Raw genomic sequence first — 14,195 nt, 5'->3', positions numbered from 1 at the left:
TCAGGGTTAAGTTTTAAAGTCAATTGTCCATTGTTCAACCTGATTCAAGACAGATGATATTTGATTTTTTATCTCTGTTGTAAATGAGATAATTGGGATTACAATGGTAATGTCGTCTGCATAGATATAGAATTTCAGGTTTAAACTATGCAATAGATTTCCAAGTGAGGCAAGATAAATATTAAACAGAGTAGGCGATAATGGAGATCCTTGAGATACTCCACATGGATTGCTCCAAGAATAGGAATACCGTACTTGCTATCACTATAAACTTGATATGATCTTTTTTACAGAAAGCCCTGAAAACACTCCCAAACATTTCCTGAAATCTCTATTGAGTCCAAGCCCTTTATATGATTCATTTCATATACAGTATTCAAGTGATAATAATCACCTATTGAACAAATATTTTGGAAGGTGATATATATACATATATATATATATATATATAAATATAATTTTTTTTTTCTATATGTGAACTAATAAAATTGTTACACACAGATTGTTATTGTGCATTAGCTTTGGGGGCCTTAAATGCTCCTTGAGATACTTCTGTATCAGTTACAGAGGAAACAGACCTCAAGGAAATGAATTCAAGTTGTCCAGGATAAAGTCATGTGTTTGCCTTGACAGTCCCTTTAGACATGCAGAAATAAAGGTCAGCAGCTGTGAAAACAGCCACCGATGTTGTAATCTATTTGTTTATTTTTTTTAATTATTGACATTTTCTATCTGTCTTTCTTCCATATATATATACTGGTGCTTACCATTTTTCTTTTCTTCTTTTAATTGTAATCCACATATTAAAGTGGAATATCAAATTCAAATAAATGAATTATTTTAACACAATAGACTTGCTCTAAATATAGGTGACCGAATTAGCATATCCTCCCAAACGATAACATAGCAATCACCTCCTTATATGCACACACACGTACTCACATAAAAAGAAATAAAAACCAAGGGCTTCTTTTACACAGCTGCACTACTGATTAGTGGCACACTGAATGCAAAGAAGCCTATTCTATTTCCACAGGTTTCTCATTCAGTGCACTACTAATCACTAGCACAGCCGCGGGAGCGGACTGCTGTGCACGATGGACCACTGGTCTGACTCAGCAGCGGCAATTCTTATGTTCTTATCCCCAAGAATCTAACAGATCAATTTTCAAGTAGTGAAACATGGTATCAGTTGAAAACAGATCCAGATAAGCAAATGTTTTCAATTTCAGGTCCTGAGATCTGACATTCTATGAAGTTTAAGTTGGGTTGTTTTTGTTTTAAGGTGCTAGCAGGTTTTGTACCTAATTATCTTGTGGACTCATTTACATTTTCAAGGTCAAAACATTTTGGACACTCACATGCTTTATTCACTTTTTCATCCGTGAAAGGCTGTAAATTTAAAAGATATCAACAACGTCGTCTATCCTATCAAGTGGCAACTAGGACAAGGATTTGAATCGTTTAATCATGACCTCTAACACTTATCAACAACTTAGGCAACATCTAAAAACATAACTGTTTATTAGATCCTTTGGGTAACTGACGTGTTCCATCTATTGTATCCACTTTTTTCTTATGTAAACCACATAGAACTTAGTGGTATAGCGGTATGAAAGTGTTTTTTTGTTATGTTATATTATTAACCAGACAAAGTGTTCCATGTTGTAAGGATCACACAGATAAATTCACATCTCTTGCTTTACAACTACTGTATGACGGCCATCTTTAAACTTTTCACATGCTTGAGAAAGATTTTGATCTTAAGGACAACGCTCTGCCTGGTACTATTTACAACATGTATTGCAATACAGTAACATTAATTATCTCAACCTGTTGAAAAGACTGGCCTCTGGAGTCATTTACCTGTAAGGTCACATCTTCACTCAAGTGTATCTCCTCATTTTACAAACCATTCCAACTTGAAGATCAGAAGAATTACTTAGGTATCCAGAATGTATGGGATTATTAACTAGGCACGTTCCTGATGAAGCCCCGTGTTAAATCCTGGGGGCGAAACGGAGATCTTCCGTAGAAATATAAGAAGTTGAATAAGAGCAGGAGGAAATATAAGAAGTTGAATAAGAGCAGGAGAACGAAAAAAGCTAAGTAATCCTGAATTAGATGGAATGGCAAAATATTAAATTTATACATTTTATAAATAATTTATAAGAAAGAAATCGAACGAGAAGTCAAATAAAAGGAGAAAGAAAATAGAAAAAAAGCCAAGTAATCCTGACTAATAGGGAATGGCAAATTATTAGAAAATATATAGTTTTACAATGAATTAATAAAAGTAAATAAATATGCACGAATCAGAGATTTAGAGAATATAAACGGGACCGATGATAGCTCACGGTATCAGCCATTGGTTTTGAAAAATATCTCAGATCCATGGCTGTGAGCACTTGAGACCCCTGTTAATCTCTAATTATCCTGTGAGAGTGCAAGAAAAATTTGTGCGACAGCGCTTTTGTTTAAGTGGAGAGTGAGATTCACAAGTTTTATTGAGTGGTAATTAATTATTAACTAGGAGACAATATGCCTGATAAGTCCTTATTCAATATGCTTGATAAATCCCAGCTTCACCAATACAATACTTATATTTCATACACCCTCACTCTATGTGGTCACAAATCAAAAATGCACAAATCTTGTTTTACAAATACAGCCTCATGTTGGTCTTGTCTATCATACAAAGATACTCTTTCTCATTTGTTCTAGTCTAATGCAGTTTGTTCTAGTCTAATGCACATTGGGAAGATAACCCAAATCATAGTTACTAGATGCTAGGGTAGACTTTGGGGTTAGCACCCAAGAAAAAGATCTGGGTGTCATCGGGAACAACAAGCAGAAAATTTCCACCCAATATGTGACGGCAGCCAAAAAAAGAGCAAACAAGATGCTAGGAATTATTAGAAAAGGGGTAGTAAAACAAGACTAAGAATGTTATAATGCCTCTGTATTGCTCAATCATGTGACCTCATCTGGAGTATTGCATTCAGTTCTGGTCTCTTTATCTCAAAAAAGATATAGTGGCACTAGAAAAGGTTCAAAGAAGAGTGACCAAGATGATAAAGGCGATGGAACTCCTCTCGTATGAGGAAAGACTACAGAACTCTTCAGCATGGAAAAGAGATGACTGAGGGGAGATATGATTAAAGTCTACAAAATCCTGAGTGGTGTAGAATGGGTACAAGTGGATCGATTTTTTACTGCATCAAGATTTACAAAGACTAGGGGGCAAGCGATGAAGTTACAGAGTAATAATTTTAAAACCAATAGAAGGAAATATTTTTTTCACTCAGAGAATAAGTGGAGGGGCATAATCAAAAGATACATCTAAGTCTGTTTTGGGCCTAAGTTGTAGTCGCCCAAAGTCGGACATGGATAAAAGTCCATTTTCAAAAAATACATCCAAAATATTTTTTTTTTTCGAAAATCGTCTAATGGTACGTCCAGATGTCTGATTGTGCAGACCACTAAGTCGTCTATCTTTATACCCCATTTTCGTCCAAAAATTTGTCCAAGTCAAAAACACCTAGCAAAAGGCCTTTTAGATGTGGGCGGGGTCAGCAAAGTGATGGACTGGACACCCAAACATTGCAGAGTAGTGGGATACCTTACAGGGCACTGCTGTGAACTTCACAAAAAGGGTACCACATACACATCTCAGCACAACAATCTTTTAGGTCATGTTGAGCCCCCAAAACAACCCCCAGAACCTACTAGACTCACCTTTATACCACCCAATAGACTGTATGGCTGCAGGTGCCATTTATATGGCAGTACATAAAGGTTTTGGGAGGGCACATGTTTCACCATGCATGCATGGTTAGAGTGGCTTATGGGCCTGGGACCTCCTCTCCATGGTTCACTAGCCCACTTAAGCCCAGACTACTTAAGCCAATTCTGTGCAGCTCTAGAACCTAACGGATGTAGCGGTATATAAGAAATAAATTACATTACATTACATTACTAAGCTTTCCTATGCTGACAGGTGCTGATGTTCTGGAGGCAGATATGTGATGTTTTTATTACAAATTTTATAGCGTGGTGGTGGTAGGGGGGGGGTTCAGTGATCACTGGGGGAGTGTGTAGGGGTTTGTACTTTGTCCCTGCAGTGGATATATTGTTACTTTGGATACCTTCTTGTGACTTAGACCTGGTTTTAGATGGCTTAAGTCACAACATCAAGTTCCATCTAGGCAGTGTTAAACTTTCGGTTATACATGTAGTATGACTAAGTCTAGGACAGCCAACGTCCTGCCCAAATCCTGCCCTCACCACTCCTCCTAAAATGTCCCTTTAGCTCTGGGCATACTGCAGCACTGTGAAGGCTTAAGTCATTTTTAGATATGTCTAAAACCCGGTTCAATTATCGACACTTGGACGACTTGTCTCACTGATCGACTAAGTGCCAATTTACGCCAGTTTTTAGACATATTTCTGTTTCGATTATGAGCCCCTTAAGCTCTGGAATGCATTTCCAGCAGATGTGGTAAGAGCAGTTAATGTAGTTGGTTTTAAAAAAAGGTTTAGACAAGTTCCTGGAGGAAAAGTTCATTGTCTGCTATTGAGACAGACATAGGGGAAGCCACAGCTTGCCCTGGATCAGTAGCATGGAATGCTGCTACTATTTGGATTTTTGCCAGGTACTTGTGACTTGGATTGGCCTCTGTGAAGACGGGATACTGGGCTTGATGGACCATTGGTCTGACCCAGTAAATTTATTCTGATGTTCTTAGGGACAGAAGTGCTGGTTATTAGGTGGAGAGGGGAGGCCAACAGCACTTGAAATTGGGTGAAGTTCTGAATATAAACCGTGATCCTAATTTTTGGAGCCATTTTTGGCACAAAAATCTCAGTTTATATTCAAATATATATGGTATATGTTCTTTGTGTATTTTTCTGTCATTATTCAATCAAATCTTTAACTTTTTAAAAACCTAAAACAAAGAATGGATTCAACTTTATTTGTATGAGAGATGAGCACATGATGAGAAAGTGTCTATAGAGTCTGAGTTGGAGTACATTTTCCCTAAACTTTTACATAAGGCTGAATCTTGACAAAATACTTCCTCTTCCTCTAAAAAGCCCTCTAGAGCAGTGTTTTTCAACCGCTGTTCCGTGGCACACTAGTGTGCCGCGAGATGTTGCCTGGTGTGCCGTACGGTCAGGGCCGCCATCAGGGCAGTACCACCAGTCTAGGGAGAGGGGCGGTCCGCCCCACGTGGACAGGAGAGAGCTGGACGAGGGACCCGCGGAGTTCAATACATCTCGAGCCGCGAGGCTCGTCTTCTGTTCCTGCCTGCCCTGCAGCTAACATATAGCCGATCGCAAGCGTTCCCCGATGTCAGCGCTGACGTCGGAGGGAGGGCTTAAGCAAAGCCTGCCCTCCGACGTCAGCTCTGATGTCGGAGAATACTTCCATTCGGCTATTAGTGCGCGGCAGGGCAGGCAGGAAGCAGAAGACAAGCCTCGCGGCTTGAGCTTCGTTTTGCTGAGAAAGTTGCAAAAATGGGCTGGGAGGCAAACACGGAACACAAAAGGGGGGAGGGAGTGCGTTTTGGACACAAGGCATGAACTTGGGAGAGAGGAAGGGAGGGAAAGAGATGCTGAGGTGGGGGAGGGAATGCGTTTTTGGACACAGAAGAAATGGACTTGGGAGAGAGGAAGGGAGGGAAAGAGATGCTGAGGTGGGGGAGGGAATGCGTTTTTGGACACAGAAGAAATGGACTTGGAAGGGAGGGAAAGAGATGCTGAGGTGGGGGAGGGAATGAGTGTTTGGACACAGAAGGCATGGACTTTGGAGAGAGGAAGGGAGGGAAAGAGATGGTTGTGTACATGGGGAATAGAAGAAAGGAGAATTTTTGGTCATAGGGAGGGAGTGAGGTACAGATAGTGGCATACCAGGGTGGGGGGGGGGGCGGTCTGCCCCACCCCGGGTTTACGTCCCAAGGGGGTGCACAGCTGGCCACCCTCCAGTGTTGTCCCTAGGCCGGCAAACTGCGGCTCTTTAGCCACTTGAGTGCCACCGCCGCCATCGGGAACAGGCCGGCGCCAAGTTCTCCCTGCTTTTCCCTGTGGGGCCGGCCAACTCTCGCCACTCGCGTCAATTCTGACGTCGGAGAGGACGTTCTGGGCCAGCCAATCGCTGCCTGGCTGGCCTAGAACGTCCTCTCCTACGTTAGAATTGACGACGGGTGGCGAGAGTTGGTCAGCCCTGCGGGGAAGAGAAGCAGGGAGAACTCGGTGCCGGCCTGTTCCCGATGGCGGCAGTGGCAGCCTATTCCCTAGTGGCGGTGGCAGCATTATAAAATACTTTCTTTGTGTTTATTTGATTCCTATATATTTATATATAGTCAATATATATTTTAAATTTTTTAACTTTTTCTAATGGTGGTGTGCCTCGTGATTTTTTTCATGAAACAAGTGTGCCTTTGCCCAAAAAAGGTTGAAAAACACTGCTCTAGAGAGCTTACAGATATACTGTATATGGTATATTTCAGGTAGAACAAAAGTAGGATCCAATCTATGTTCAATTATATCAAAGTAGTGTTTCTCATTGGGTTGCTGGTAAACTTTTATGAGTTGGAAAACTTTTTGAGATAGCTTTCTACTTGTGATACAAATGTAATTTTCTTCATACAGAAACATAAATTATCTCTTTTGTATTATTTTAATTAAAAGAAAAGTGAGTCACAGGATTTCTGCATCTATTTTTTGTAAGCTTTCAAATTAAAAAAAAAAAAAAATCCATTTCCAAAGCTCTCATTCTAGGAAAGTTAAAAACAAGTTTTAGCCAGTTTTGTAAGTTTAGATAATTTATATGTGCACTACAGAAGCTGAAAATCAGATTGTTAAAATGGGTTACCCATATACATCTGTGAAAATGGTCCTTCATCTTTTATATTCTTTTAAAAATGCAAATTTCAAGAATAAATCTTTATAGAAATTAAGGATACATAAACCAATTCCCAAGAAAAACAACAAAAGGAAAAATCTATCCACAGCAAACTAACCCATACTCCAGTCCTCCAAGATGGGGGTGGGGGGGGGGGAACTAATAAAAAGCAGAACCTCCTAATTTACCTAATATGAGAATATATCCAAGAAAAAGGAATATGATTGGAATATATCCAAGAAAAAGGAATATGATGTGCAAGGCTGATATATACTACTGTATGTAGATGCATTTATCTCTCCTGCAGAGAAGATGATAGGGGGAGGGAAGTAGATGTGGTGGCAGATAATTAATCACTAAGGGCTAGATTCACTAACCTGCCCGATCGTGATTGATCTGTGTCTGATCTGGGCAGGTCCGATGGATTCTGCAACCAATAATATTCTAATGGGGGCGATCGGAGGAATGCCCCTATCCGCCAACATGGATCGCTAGTGTGTGATCCTGACGCATACACAGACTATCTGCTTTCCCTGTAGATGGTCTGCGCAAGTGTTGGTGTTCGTTTTAGCTGGGTTTTTTTAACTGGCCCTGACTCTCCTGTTCTGGAAGGGCAATCCCTGGCAGCAGGCTACCCATAAAGGAGGAGATGTTATGAGGCAAAAATAAAAAGACAGCTGGAAGACAATATTTTCAATCAGAAATTCAGTTCAGACCCTATCCCTCAGTTACAAAAGACGTTTAAAGCAGGCAATTGACTTTCCTGCTCTCTGCCGCTCTTCCCCGCAGTGCAGCCATGCTTTAAAACCATGGGCTCGCATTGTGGGGAAGGACGGCAGAGAGCAGGAGAGTTGGGGCGACAAGAGCAGCGCTCGGCTGGAAGGGGCGTTTGCTGTGTCTTGGATGCGTGGAAGGGGCAGAGAGCAGAGCGGCAAAGATGGGCTGCAGAGCTGGGATTTCAGGCGGAGGACAGTCGGAAAGGACGTTTGCGACTGGATCCCAGCAGTCGCTTCTTGTGTTGATTGGCAAGGATTGTGGCCACATGGGGGAAATGAATACAGAGTTTATAGACAGGTGGAAGGAGCTTGGAAGAAGGAAATGATATAAAACAAAGACCTTTCCCCCTCCCCCTGCGTGGTTGAAGAAATGAAAGCTCGTAGTGCACTAAACTATAAGTGAGCTATAAGTCTAGAGAAGCAGAAGAAAACTACTGAGCAGAAACACCTCTAAACTTTGTGTTAGCTAATACTTGTAATATGATAGATAAAATAATTTCTTTATATGTGGGCTCTGGAGCGCGTTGCCAGAGGATGTGGTAAGAGCAGTTAAAGCAGCTGGTTTAAAAAAAGGTTTGGACAAGTTCCTGGAGGAAAAGTCCATAGTCTGCTGTTGAGACAGACATGGGGGAAGCCACTTCTTGCCCTGAGTTGGTAGCATGGAATGCTGCTATTATTTGGGTTTTTGCCAGGTACTTTTGACTTGGATTGGCCTCCACGAAGATGGGATACTGGGCTTGATGGACCATTGGTCTGACTCAGTAAGGCTATTCTTAAGTTCTTATGTAAATTCATGTAAAAAGTTCTGAGTTCTCCTGGGAAGAATGGAATGGAGAACTGAATGAATGAATGAATAAATAAATAAAGAAATCAACGAGACACCTTCTGGACAATAAGATTAGCATGGTGGTGTCAGTAAATGATGAAAGAGGTTGCTGCATAGAGATGAAAGCTGGAAAATATAAATCATGAGCCGAAACAAAGTAGCCTTTGTTTTCCAAGATTCCTGAGGACTCTGGTAGGTAATGAAAATTTTTCACAGAGTATATTTAAAAACCATCTAAGAGAGACCCTTAAAATCCCTGAGGGGTCGTTTTCTCTCTTTGTTAAGATGTACTTTTTTTTCCACAGAGGAAACAGGCAGCCAAGAAAGGTAGAAAATGGAACAACAGACTAACGGTAACTTTTAGTAGGAGTCTCACAGTCAGGCTCTGAAGCCTGCCATGAAGAGAAATCTCTTAACAAAAGTAAACTGCCCCTCTCCAAAGAATTAGCCAGTTGTGGTAGCAGGACAGAAGACCAGATTTAAGTTTTGCATTAATGTAGGGCGACAAAAATGTTATGAGTTAGTTTACTTGAGTTTTGAAACATTACACCCTGTCCTTAAATAGCACATCTTTCATCCAAGCATTTTATTTCCCTGTGGCTTCAGGATGGTAGAGATTCCATAGAAAAGGCTACGCAAGTAAAAACATGACAATATGAAAGCATCATGAGAGCTTTTGCTCATAAGGACTATCAATGCCATCAGGAGCATTTGGTACAATGTGAAGCAGAAGGTAACCTACACACAGTGTACTTGAACACACAAAAATTTATTGATAAGAGTTATAGTAGTTTGAACCTAAGCACAGTACTGGGCAGAGCTATGGATTCTTGCCCAGAAATAGCTAAGAAGAAAAAAAAAATGTAATTTAATTGAATCAGGTTGGGCAGACTGGATGGACCTTCTGGGTCTTTATCTGCTATCATCTACTAGGCTGGTCTGCTGACTGTGGCAGTGCTCTACCAAAGAACACGGGTGTGATTTTACCACTCTCTGATTACTTACAGTATGATGCTGAATGTAATTGGTTGAGCTGCATCAGGCACGTAGGTCCTCTGCATTAGTCGATTGTTAATGGGTCGGTAGAACCTTGCAACTGATAGATAGATGGCAACTAGAGAAAATAGCTGAGGCAAAGCAGGTACCATAAAACCCAGGATAAGGAGCCAGCATCAAACATGTGCAGGCAGGTGTGAACTGGAAATAGACAGCAGAAATTGAACTGCAGGCTGCAAGGCGATTCTCAGCAGGCAATGTGAGAAGGGGTGAAGCTGCCAGCCCAGTTCCTAGAGAGCAGGACTGCTAAGTTACCCATTCCAGGAGGGAGAATTTTTGACCAGTAGTGGTTTTCTGCCAACCTTATCCTGGTGCAATTTGAGATATGCAGCACTGATTTCAGTGGATGGACTGCAAATACTACACTGCTTTGGGATGTAAGATTAAAGGCAGGTCTGGCCAAAAGGTCTCCCTCCTGGAATGGGTAACTGACAGCTCTGTCAGAGGGGATGTGATGTGAGCGTCGCTACCTCACTCTTCAGTTGAGCTTCCTTGTGTCAGTACCAGCAGGGCTTGGCTACATGCACCAGGGTAGGGTGCGGAGCAAGGGTTCTCTGCCCAGTCCTCAGGACACACCTAGCCACTCAGGTTTTCAGGATATCCACAATGAATATGCATGAGGCAGATTTGCATATAATGGAGGCAATGCAGGCAAATTTATCTCATGCATATTCATAGTGGATATTCTGAAAACTTACAAGCCCCATTGATTCAAAGCAAACATTCAATTGAGGATTTGCGATGGCGTATTATAGATCAATTGAAGCAGGGGAGGGTGGGAGGTAATTTAGAAAAACCATTAGTTCTAAAGGAACAAAGATGGATATACTGGTTAGGTACAGTTGAACCAGGGGGATTTAAATGCTGAGGTGGAGTGGGCCACATTGATCTAATTTTTTTTTAATAGGATGCAGGGTGTATCAGCTGTCATTCTAAATTAGCATATTTAAACGGTTGAAAGGATGCCACCGCCATCTTGCTCTGAAGCTGTGGGAGAGTCGGATGACAGTGGTAGGTAATAATGTTTTACCCAGTTGCTTCAGCTTAAACTATTCTTAAGATTTAACCTAGGGAGAAGTTTGTTGAACAATGCACTGTTTTTAGTGATGGATGCTTAATTGTTTGTAGGGGGGATCCTTGAAAAAGCATTCAGCAAAACATTGGATCCAGTCCTCCCAGGTCGTATTTATTAAAATGAAGGAGAAAAAGTCAAGTCAAAAAATTAAGATAAGTGCAATATTTATGAATAAGGAATAATCAGAATTAACTTTAATCTTAAGATAATGATAACAGATATGATGCTAAGTAATGAAAGGCCACTGCTGTGAAGTGATTTTTGTTTGGTGTGAAGGGGAGGGGTATAACTGAGGCCTCATAGAGACTAAACTATTTTTTTACATTGAAATAAGCTGATGTAATGAATATATTTAACTCGGAGTGGATAAATATTAATGCTCACTTTACAGTTGTCCATATTAAATTTCATCTAAGATTTAGATGTCCAGTGTCCTAGTCCCACAAGATCCTTCCACAATTCCTCACAATCCTCTGCTGTTTATGACTTTGAATACTTTTGTGTCATCTGCAAATATGATCACCTTGCTCCTTTTTTCCAGACCATTTACTAATATGTTAAAAAGCACAGGGGCCAATAATGACCTTTGGGACCACAGCTTAATTTGTACTGGTACTAAGCAGAATAACATTTCAGCACTTCTTTGGGATCTGAAATTGACATCACCACCTGTGATTAACCCCCTCCCCCAATGGTCTGGATTCTCCTCCTCCTGTCCCTTCACCAACTGGCGATAGCATTTCCCCTTATTGCTCTACTCTCCCACACCTTATACCTTTTCATAGCTGTCTTTTCTTCTAGAGGTTGCCAGCAGCAGGCAGTGATTCAGTGGTCCAACTTTTCTTCTTCCTCCCCCCCCCACCATTGATCCACCATTTCTCCTTTTTCTTCATCTCCACCCACCATCAGGCCAGCATTTATCCTTGTCTTTCCTCCCTCCCCCCCATGCTTCTCTCTCTTGTCCCTTCTCTAATTGATAATGACATCCTCCCTTATCTTTCACTCCCCAAATACCATTTCATAGCTGTCTTTTCTTCTAGAAGTTGCTGGCAATTCACTACATGCTGTTCGGGCTGACATCAGAGCCTCTGAAGCATCAGATAGAAGGTTCTGATGTCAGCACAAGGCTGAGGCAAGAGATTATAGCAGGCATTTTGTGAGGCCAGCCACTAGGGACAAGAATGAAGGGACTGTGCTTCTGAATCCAACAACCTTTGGACAGTTAGACTCAGGGGGAGGGGCTACCTATGAGCACTAGGGTTGTGAGGCCTTTAAACATGGTATGGGCTTAGGCAGGGGTAGGCAATTCCAGTCCTCGAGAGCCACAGGCAGGTCAGGTTTTCGAGATATCCACAATGAATATGTATGAGATGGATTTGCATGCACTACCTCCTTGAGATGTAAATCTATTTCATGCATATTTATTGTGGATATCCTGAAAACTTGACCTGCCTGTGGCTCTCGAAGACAAGAATTGTCTACCCTGGGCTAGGGAATTGTAGGGGGACAGGAGGTAAATTCAAATTATACTATATTCAGAAATCCTATTTAGGGGTGCCACTGAATACCCATCTATGATTTCATCTAACCAATTTAGATGCTTTTTAATACATTATCTGCTGAATATTAGAGTTTAGACTTATAAATTAGACATCTAATTTGCTTGCCTCCAGAACAGTTCAAATTCTGCCCCATTTTCAGAAGAATAATTTTGGCACAGCATGATTAATATGTTATAAATTATCTATTCGATATCTAAAAATTTTTTGAAAAAGGGCACTTGTGTGGTTGGCCTCGATACTGTCTGCATAATTGATGAATACAAGTTGGCTCAGTTATATCTACATTTTCATTCAGCCTCATACATTCTGACTTTCTAATCTTATTTTTTTTATATCTCTTGCATTCACATACAGACAATTTAAAGTATGTTTTCTATTTGAATTCACAATCTACATAGCAGTTGTTGGAGGTAATTTTGGCTTATTTATCTTGACCGTCCTTTATTTAAATGCACTGGGGCTATTTCAGCCTTCACAACATCTCTACTGAAATATTCTAGCTTTTAAAAATACCTTATACCAAACCATGCACTGCTGAACAACTGTCAGCTTTCCATCACCTACAAATTTGATTATCTCAGACTCTGCTGCTTTCTCTAGATCATCTATAAATGTTTTAAAAACAGCACGGGCCCATTTTTAGATCCTGAGGGCATTCCACTTTTTCTATTTGGAGAACTAACCATTTATTCCTACTCTTTGTTTTCTGTCTTTTAGCCAGTTTCCTGTCCACAATAGGGTATTGCTAACTATGCTATGATTTTTTAATATTCTAAGAAGGAACTTTGTCAAATGTTTTCTAAAAATTCAAAACAGTATTTTAAAATAATGCCCAGAATACGTTACCATCAGTTGCACGTCTTTCCTTGATGCTACAGTTGTGTATAAAAATATAGGCATTCTGGGTCGGATGCTATAAATGGCGCTGGTATTGGTGGCCACCTAAGAAACAGCTACTGATCGCGTATCAATCATGCACTGCTACCGTTTATAAAATTGCGGCTGTTTTGTAAAACAGGTGCCTTAAATGTAGGCCAGAATTTTAAAGGCCTACATTTAAGGCACCGGTCTCACGCTTAAGGAGGTGCATAGGGGTGCCTATGGACACCTAAGGCCACTTCCGGTGCAAACAATGCTACCACCAGCCATAGGCATCCCTATGCAGCTCTGTTGGCATGAGACCGGTGCCTTAAAATGGTGCTTTCGATTTAAAAAAAAGTGCCCCCTGATTGATCAGTTAGGCATCAGTAGGGTGCCTAACGCCTACTAACTTTAGTACGTCGTGTACAGAATTTGGGCCCCTTGTCAGATTGTAAGATTCGATGAATGATAGCTTTTGCTTTATCTGTCAGAAAACACAAGTGCACTCCTACAATTCACATAGATATTTTAGATCCTGGACTGATACAGGCAGTATAACAAATCAATAAATAATAATAATTTCCATATTCGCCAGGGCTTTTTTGTGGCAATACCTCTATTGTAGACTGGAGACTGGGCCCAGTGGCGTACCAAGGGGGGGGCGGGGGGGGGCGGTCCGCCCCGGGTACCAAGCCCTGAGGGGGTGCTCCCGGTCCGGTCCAGTTACCCCCCCCTGCGCCGGGTGTCGCGTCTGGAAACAGCCTGCAACAAGATCGCGCGATGCCAGAGATTTTTGCCTGCTTCGGCTGTTTCCTCCGCCGCGGTCCCGCCCCTCCTCTGATGTCAGAGGAGGGGCGGGGCCGCGGCGGAGGAAACAGCCGAAGCAGGCAAAAATCTCTGGCATCGCGCGATCTTGTTGCAGGCTGTTTCCCCAGGGCAGTAGCGTACCAAGGGGGGCGAGGGGGAGGTCCATCCCGGGTGCCGCCTTAGGGGGGGGGGTGCACAGCTGGCCCGGTCCCTATCGCGCTCCTACCCTCCCAGCGAAAGCAGCATCGGCGCCATTATCGAAAAAGGTAATGGCGCCAGGCCTTGGAGCACCAAGGCAGACCGCTTCTCCCCCCTCCCAGCCGAA

The sequence above is a fragment of the Geotrypetes seraphini genome, chromosome 2 (genome assembly GCF_902459505.1).
Source record: "Geotrypetes seraphini chromosome 2, aGeoSer1.1, whole genome shotgun sequence".
In the NCBI taxonomy this organism is placed as follows: domain Eukaryota; kingdom Metazoa; phylum Chordata; class Amphibia; order Gymnophiona; family Dermophiidae; genus Geotrypetes; species Geotrypetes seraphini.
The sequence above is the reverse complement of the archived record's forward strand: the minus strand, read 5'-3'. Positions refer to the sequence as shown.